We start from the raw sequence: 10,094 nt of genomic DNA, 5'->3' as shown, positions 1-10,094 counted from the left end.
CAGAATAAACCATATTAATCAGTTAGTAAGACTTTTGACAATCGGCTTAAGAGATTCCAAACTCGTGTGAACTTCCAGCCAAGTGCATAAGTTAATATTATACAAAACAATTAAGATAAATAGACAGATAATAAAATTCATTTACATTTTACTACATAGTTGTACATTAATTGTTTATTAATATTAATATGAGCGGTATGCATATGAGCGGTACGTGAAGCAAAATGGGCAATAGTAAATTCAACTGCCTACATAAATTTAAAGAATTCGTTTCAGTTGGCAATGTCCCTCGAATGTCCATCATCCTTACTAAATCCTATTACAGCACACCGACACTATGCGCTAATCCGAGACAGCCATATGCAAATAATATATGTGTTCCATGTGTCAGCTAAAGGAGACTTAAGAACTAAAGTCTTTCGACTGAAGAATCCGTGGACGGATTCCCCCATTTCAATCTGTAAAATGTGTGTTTTAGTATTTAAAAAGTTTTTCTGAATCTCAATAGAACAGTTTTTAGTAAAAATAAGATTTTTTGTTATTATGGAACTATTACAACAGAAATTATTTAAATTGAAATTATTCATTTATCACAAAATTAAAATAATGAAATCTATACAGTGATACATAGTAAATTACTCCTATGGCCTGTGAAGAGGAGGAGTACTTAAGCATTCAGAAATTTAAAAAACTTGTCGAAAAAGTTCCAAATAGATTTTAAGACAATAGGTTTAACTTCGAATAGAAAAACTTCAAAATTTCTGAAATGTCAAAAAAAACTTAATTTTAAATAATTATTAATCGATTAATTGCGCATTTAATTATTGTGTACATTAAAAAAAAAATCTTCTCAAATAAATATTTATGGAAAAATCTGAAATTGGTCCACATATTATTACATTCATATTTAACTTTTTTTATTTCTTTTTAAAATATGAAATTGTTAGGAAAATAAATAATAAAAATAGATTTGCTCTCCCACACGAACAAACACACGCCAAACAGTCTGATAAAGTTATAAGATATTCCTGTTTTCAAAGTACAGTAATAACATAATCTGCTAAATTAAATTAAACATACTATTGTTAGCTACACAATAATATGAAAAAGACGATTTTCTTCTTCTACATAGACCAGCAATTTTGGAAAATCTAGTTCTATAATTATGGGTTACTTTAATAAAGCACTATGTGAATGTGTACACTATCAAGAATTCTTTGGTAAAGCTGAGCAATGAAAAGAAGACTGAATTCTTTTTGAGCTAATCTGATTGGTATTTTTAATGTTTCCAAATGAGTATTTGAATATTTTATTTTACATAAAATGTATATTTTATGACATTATAAGTTAGTATATGATACCTAGTCACAGACACCAATTCATTAATACAAAGTGTGGCAAAGTGTGCATTTCGAATTCGTAAATTGTGATGGTAAAGGAATTAACACATATTCTTTATTAAATTCTTCTTAAAATTAAAACAGAAATGGTGTACATACATTTCACATTTTTAGTGTAATAATAAAAAAATTGCTAACCGTGTTCATACAAAGTGTGCTAGTTGAGCTTTAAACTCATCTATAGATACCGAAGTGGCCCTTGTTTGTTTAACCTTCTTGAAGAGTTTACTGCAAGTTAAATACACTAAACTCGAATAGTGCAGAAAACAAGATGCAGCAACTATGTGAGTAAAGAATAGAATGGTTCTAGCAGCTGGCTTGCATCTTGCTTTCACATCAGGGCTTTACGGCTCTTTGATGGGATGTTTACCTCCAGATTATAGCATCGGAAAACATTGATAAGCAAAAACATTCCACTAGGCTAGTTCCTACAAAGTGTTCTTCCTACTGTAACATGGAATAAATTATATTTATACCAGTATATATGTATATTATTTTAAGAATTATTATTATGTATATTATTTTATTATTTTATTTGCATTAAAGGTATATTATTTGGTTAGTAATCACAAGTTCCCAATAGGTTTTATACAATTTCTTTTTTGTTTTGTATTACATCAAATACATTATTTTATCGATCAGTACATTTTATCAATTGTTCACTGTTTCTGTACTTGCTTTATTAGATTTAAATGTTTTAAAATTTTACTTTATAAAATTACTCAGAAAAGGACTAAATGATCAATATTATTATAATGCTTTCTTAAGATGATGTCGTTATCCATTCGTTTGTCTCTCTATCTCTTGACAGAAAATTCTTAAAGAGCACCTTATTTTCACCAATTTTAAATTATTCAATTTTATTTTCATTTTTATCCCCTGTAAAATGTATTTTTTGTCATTATAATAATCTTTCATCAAACAAGATTATATTGTACAAACGAGGCCCAAAAGATAGCATCGGTAAATGATATCCAATTTACGTTTCATATACAGTGGCACCCAAATCATAAGAAATAAACGGCTATTGCAACGAAGTGTGTAACAAAGAGACTTTATCACTCGTGAGAAAATCACGTATGATTGAACTCAGTTTGGTTACAAATTTGTGTATCCTGTGATTTTCTCGTTGTTATGACAACAATGTAAAAACTTTTAAATGTTACTTTTAACTTTGACCTTTTGACCGCAATATTAATATAATTCTTCCTCAGGACCAGAGGAATCTACGTATCAGCTTTCAATTCTTTAGGACTTTTCTATCAAGAATTATAGCACGAATAGAGAAACAGATGAATAGACAACGACATGACCTTAAGAAAGCATTATCGAGTCCTAATAATATTCAAATGTGTGTTAGCCTATTTTGTCATTTCCAATAGAAATATGATTTGTTGTATGTAAATAAAATCTACCAGTACTATTATAAAAGTCATAATTAGATTGTTTACTTAACAAAATCTAACAAATATTTTCCTAATTATAACTGTAAAAATCGATAACTATAAACAATATCCGATGGCATAAAATCCTGTTGAGTTATTACTAGACCGTTCTAGGGGATATATTTCAAAACTGTTACTCTAGGACCTACTAATGACATACAATTTGAATGAGGTTATATAATTTCAGAGGAATAATGATGAGGGAACGTTTTCACCATAGAGAACCGAGTTTTCCCTTGAGAAACGCTCTAGAGCAGAAATTGAGACTCATCTATGCAAAGGCACAAAATTAAAAAAAAAAAAAAAAAAAATTTAAAAAAAACATGTTTTAACCTAGGCCATGCAGAATGTAAAGAAAATTACTTGAAGCTTTTGTATACCAGAAGCTGATAACACATTAACAAGTTAACTTCCAGAACTTACATAATGAATGGACGTTACACGTAGATGTTAACATCAGTAACAACTGTATTTAGAGTGAAATTTAAATGTAAAAAGTTCATTTTTCATTCAAACCCAGATGAAAAGAAGAAATGGGTCTAAAACGCTACATAACTATTAGGTTTGCGTCTTTAAAATAGTCAGTTAGGAATGAGACAAAATCTATTGATAACCAGGGTACCAGGTATAGAAGGATTAGCAATCCAACTCTAGCTCAGGTGAATACACGAAGGAGCCTTTCACTAGACGCGCTGTTTAACACGTGTTATCTAGACAAAGATGTAATTAACAGCGAGGATAACATCAGTCATCATCTGATAGCGCTTGTTTGGCACGCTGCACCGCCTCGCGCGCACCGCCCCGCCGTTATAAGCTTATTGGTGTCAGCAGCACTAACTTATGATGATGTTCATTCAACGTTCAAATCTCTACGCATTTCATGTGCTTCTCTGTTAGATAGTTACATTCCTGTTTTATGAGAATTTCATAAGTTTAATAATATTCCAATCACTGTTTGATAGTTACCACTTCCCAAACAAGTTGTTCCAAACTTGGCAGATACTGATTTTTGGGTGGGGGGGGGGGGGGGTGGGGGGGGGGGGGGGTGGGGGGGGGGGGGGGTGGGGGGGGGGGGGGGTGGGGGGGGGGGGGGGTGGGGGGGGGGGGGGGAAATTTTCAACGCGCTATAAAATCCTTGATACAAGAAAACAGTCAATTCATTTAAACCTAGCCGCACACTTTCCATTGTCCCTCTGACACTAGAATAACACCTTTAGATAAGTCTGCCTGTGATATCCTTACAGTTAAACTGCCCTAGATATATCTGGTAAGATATACATAAATACAAGATGTTTTACTTGGAAAAGTTAGATCTTTCCTTACGTTTAAAAAAAAGTTGCCTTAATGCAATAGACCAATCTCCCAAAGCCTATCTAGAACGTTTACTCTTTTTGGATGATATAATCTTCTTAACCTAAGCCAATCAATATCCAACCAACAAGAATCCCATGTTTGTACCACTATTGGGCTTGTTATCTATGCAGTTATAAATACGGTTAAAATTTAAATAAATCCTTTTTCATTTGCTTTTTATGCCTTAAGTTTGTATATTCTATCAGATATTTAGATCACACACTACTGTAAAATGTATAAAACAAACTCATCATTATAATTAAAAGTGTATATAATTATTGAAACCATCAAACATGGAAAATGTTTTGAGCTGAAAGAAATATTATAGCTGGCTGAAAACAGAAAATAACAACTTGGATGAAGCATATTCAAGTTTTAAATTTTAGAAGTTACGTCATGGTGCATAGTCTCAGTTATAATTTCAGCGTTTATAATAGATTTAACAACCAAAGTGATGCAGTCATCCTAATTGATTATTACATGGAATCTATAATTGACAGGTTCAGGGAATACTAAACACAGCTTTGATTATTCCGCCATTTCTACACCGGCCGTCTCGCGATAATTGGAGTTGCAGGCTACATTCCGCGAGTCAGGTAGCAAATTGCACTATTGATTACAGAATGGAACGTTGCAAACCAATTCCAAAAATGAATTAATTTGTTGACCTTTGGTTTGAGTGATGGAGGAATATTAACAGTTTTGATAAACCCAGATGCAATCATGCAGCTATTTAGTTAACAGCTACAAAGAAAGTTTGTTGGAGGTGACAAATTTTCACTTAACCTGATGTTTACCTTTACATATTAAATCAGTTTAGTTTCAAATAATTACGTTATGTTTGTAACTGCTTAGTTATGACTTAGAATCAAACAACCGGTGACCGTGTCCCACAGCAATAGGTAGAAGTATATTTCATTTTGGAGACTTGGCTTTTCGGAGAAGTTAGATATCTATGAGTATAACGATAATCGAGCGCTAGACATCTGACATTTTAAATGCGGATGTATCTCTCATATTTTCTTCCAACTAGTCACACTAAAGGAGAAATCAAATATATAACTAGCGATGGTGCTGGAGTTGGTATTTCTTAGCAAATCTTCATATAAATCTATCTACTTGTGGAGAGTTATGTCATGTTCATTTGAAGAAGGGAAATGCTTAGCAGAAAGCTTTGTTCCCTCCTCCATCCATAGTTAGAATGCGCTTGGTATCTTTTTAAATACAACTTTTCTACATTTATTCTTTGTATTTATACCTAAACCCATACAAAACATGACATAGTTGTTAATTTCTTATGGTATTTTAGTATCTTAGATATAACCAAAATACATGGTATCTGATCCATGGAATTGGTTAACCATATAAACTATGATCAAATTAAATAAAAAAGTATACGGATATTTGACTTCAGCAACAACTTTACTTTGAAGATCTGTTTATTTTTGAATGTATAATGAGTTGAATTAATTTTACAGCTGATATTTTAAAAATATGTAATGAAAAAAAGTTAAATTAAAGAACCCTAATGTAATTAAAAAACATGCACACAACAAGAACAAAATCGTAAGAACATGTAATAGGTACTCATAAAAATTAAATTGTTATAGAGAGAACCATAATATTGTATCAATATAATTCAAAATAAAAACCTAGTTATACACCCATATAAATTAATTTATAATATTTACACATATTTACCCTTCGGAATGTACCACATATTTGCTTTAGTTTAATAATTTGGGAGATCAAAAGAGAACAAATAAATAATAGTGAAAGATATGTTCGTAATGCAAAAAATTTAACCATTTGAGGTAACCATTTACAAATAGTAGAGTATATTGAGGCTATTCAATTTATGTGAAAATAATAATTTACTATTAACATTAGTTTTATAAAAATTTAACATTACATTTCCATGTAATGTAATTATTGAATAGTAAATGGCTAACTATCTGAAGCAAGTGAGAATGAATAGAATGGCGATTTTTCAATTATTGTAGATATAATAAATAAAAAAATAAAAAATATTTAAACTAAGAGTAGTGAATATGTGTTTATCCAATTTATACTTTCCTTATACACATGAGGCAGAAGGATTCCCCAAAATATACAATTTAATTCTTTAAGTGTGTTGTTTTTTATCAATTAGTCTAAAAATTCCACATAAATCCCTCACGCCAAGAATAAAGTGGATAACTAAGGCTAACAAATAAACTCTTATATTGAACTTATGTACTGAGACGGTTAGTAAAGAACTTTGTCATTGTACTATTTTACCAATTTTGAGCGAAACTGCCAACGGACATTAATTGCGTTGTCGGTTGACATTAGAAGTGACATGCCAATTATGTACAAACTAACATATCTTCCAACTTTATGGGCTAATACTATTACAGTACTGTATGTTTGTTATCATGTATAGTATCGTGTCCACAATCTATGCCATGAAAGCTTTATTATAATCTCCAAAACTACACCGAAGCATACATACAAAATTTAATATTTATCATCTATTCACTTCAAACTTTGTAAATTTTAATTTTAAAGCAATGCAATATATTTTAAGTTTTGTGAAATGTGAAATAATTTATTGATAAGTATTTTAACCTAATGTTAATAGGGATTATCTTAAGTTATTTTTAGAACAAACCAGAAAAGTACATAAAAACCAGCGTTAACTTGCAAAGGATAATATTTAATTTTGCATGTCAATACAATTCTAGGTCATACATTTCCCCTATATCGATATCAATAAAATTTACATATAAACTTTTAATCAGAATGAAGTAAGTAAGCAAGAATATAGTGATTCTAATGCAGTGAGTGTAGGATAAAACTCATAAATCATGTCAGCGACTCTCGGATACCAGCTCTCATGAGGTCTGGGAAAGGCCGCAGTTGGTTGAGCTGTAACCACAGCACAGAAACACTCCATAATTGACTGTCGGTGGTCGCTGTGGTCAGGAGACTCAGCAAACCTATAATTGTCACAAAACTCGCCTCCACACCACGATTGCGCTTCTACCAGAGGTGGTGTGTCCATCTCACACCAGGCTAGCCGTGCGACACACTTGATTTTCTATAATTGACTGCCGGTGTTCACTGTAATAAGAACAACTCTGCAAACCTATAATTGTCACAAAACTCGCCTCCACACCACGATTGCGCTTTTACCAGAGGTGGTGTGTCCATCTCACACTGGGCTAGCCGTGCGACACACTTGATTTTCTATAATTGACTGCCGGTGTTCACTGTAATAAGAACAACTCTGCAAACCTATAATTGTCACAAAACTCGCCTCCACACCACGATTGCGCTTCTACCAGAGGTGGTGTGTCCATCTCACACCAGGCTAGCCGTGCGACACACTTGATTTTCTATAATTGATGCAAAACACTGCAAACCTATAATTGTCACTCAACTCGCTTCTACATCGAGAATGCGCCTCTATCAAATGCTGTGTCCACTTCATCTTTCTATAATTGACTGTCGGCAGCTGCTGTGGTCGGGAGGCGCACCAAACCTGCAATTGTCAATAAAATCGATCTACACAACGGTTGCGCCTTAGACAGATGTGCTGAATATACCTTCTATATAATACCATGTAAAACCTTCTATTTTTACATGTTGTTTTTAGGAACATGTATACAGTATATAAACTGATTTAAATATTGATAATTGTTTATAGCTCAAGGTGATATACACCACCACAACCTGCGACTCCAGTTTTATTTATTTTGAAGCAGAAAGAATTTATGTATTTTTTGCAAAAAGAAATATTTTTTATACCTATAAATTATTTTAACTTGTTTATTATTATAAGAATTATTTATTGCTGAGTTAATATAATTTTATATTTAACTAGCTGTTTCCCGCGGCTTTGAACGCTTTTCGTAAGCTTTGCCCGTGTATGTGAACTTCTTGTTTAATTTAATTATATTTACAACGCCGATGTAGAGTTTGTCTTGTTGCCACGATCAAGATAATATGTTTATATTTATAGCCATTGCGCACGTACATGTACTTTATTATAAAGTGGACTAACACTTAAACTTTAAGTTCAATCAGAAATGTATCTTATAGACAAATATACATAATAACTTAGCGCCTTCAAATAGTGTTTGGCTATGTAATATACGTAACTGTCTCGTAATTGCAGTTTATAATGTGAAGGCGCTTTTAAACCTTTTATCTTTTGCAGCGCCGCTTGGTGATGAATTACATCAATGGGCATAGCTTATAAACCTTCTCCGTGGAAAAATACGTATACATACAATTTTCATAATGGTCTGTCTAATATTTTGCGATTCCATAAAGGACAAACACACAAACATTCATTTTAAAATAATTCATTTTAAATGACAAATATAAAAATCAATAAAACTTTCTCCCTTAATTAGCAATACTAGAGGGTTAGATATAGTTATACCTACACTGCAATGTTAACCAATCTTTTTCTAATAATAAATGGATTGAATTTGAATTTGTAAATGTAGAAATAAAGTTTTGTGCAGATTTAAAGTATATAAGATAACGGATAGTTAGACTAAATGATTTTACTTACTATGCCGTATGATATAATATTTATTAATACAATTGTACTAAGTTTGTTTACAAATTTATTTATTCCGTGATTTTTTAGTTAACCATAACATGAATTTTACTAACGATCTGCCAATTCCCATGGAGTGACATGCACCATCTTCGAACTTAATATTTCTTATATAGAAGTGAAGTTTCTTACAAAATTTAAAGTCTATAGGTTAGTTCATTCTCGAAATATCTTGCGAAAAAACAGAGTAGAGTGAATTTTTTCAGCCCCCCCTAATTCTTTTTTTATTTTTGTAGTCTGCGAAGTGATTGATAGGGGTAAATTTCACCGATATACTCCATAAATATTATCTTGTCTTATACTAGGTGTCCCATAATGCAATGGTAATATTTAAAGAAATATAATACTAAAATTATTTTGTGGTAAAATGATGTAAATGTTGTGTTGATTTCGAAATATAATTGGTTTTATAAACCAAAATGACATTTCACTATTATATTTATTATTTAAAAAAATTTTATTCAGAAGAATTATTGCCCATACATATTGTACAATTAAATACTTTTCACTTTAATAAGGAAAACAGAAATAACTTTCGCCTGTTTCTCATTTGATCTGGATTTGCTATTATTGTGAACTGAAATAAAATAAAAGTTTATAAAAACGACATATTTTGTAGCAGTAGTACGTGGATTTTAAAATAATTTCGATATCTTGAAAACTAAGCAACTTTTATCAAAGTAATTCTTTTTTATTTGAACTAGTCATTGATCAAACCTATCATTCCTTGAAATATTATTTTTGACTTATATGTTAACCTTTGTATCAAAAAGTCAAACTCAAATGGACGGAAATAATTTATGGAACAGTATCTCAAATCTATTATAAATAATAATTTTTAAGCTAGGAAATAACATAACTATTGTGTGTATGTGCAATTTTTTAAATTTTCTAGGATGAAAAGCTTAGGGTAAGTCTACTTTAATTAAATCCTAAAGGTCTTCTCCGTGGCGTCTGGTCTAAGAATATTCAGGATGGATAAGGATGGGGGATTGAGGTCATCTTCTGCCAATAACAAAGGCACATAATCACCATTAGAGGGTTAATGGGCATTATAACACCCATGCAAACTTTAGAAGAAGAGAAGGATACTTAGCTTATATTCTCTCGACCAGAGTGTGCAGGAGATAATTCCTCCTCATGTTGGAGTACGTTCAAAATTTACACTAAGGAGCCCCACTTACTCCAACCATGGCCCTAGCAGTAAGTTAGATCTATCATCAAGCTATTCCTTTAGGTCAATATAATACTCACGGTTACGATTAACCAAGCTCCTGATCA

This window comes from Homalodisca vitripennis, chromosome 2 (assembly GCF_021130785.1).
Source record: "Homalodisca vitripennis isolate AUS2020 chromosome 2, UT_GWSS_2.1, whole genome shotgun sequence".
NCBI classification, from domain to species: domain Eukaryota; kingdom Metazoa; phylum Arthropoda; class Insecta; order Hemiptera; family Cicadellidae; genus Homalodisca; species Homalodisca vitripennis.
This window is presented reverse-complemented; position numbering follows the sequence as displayed.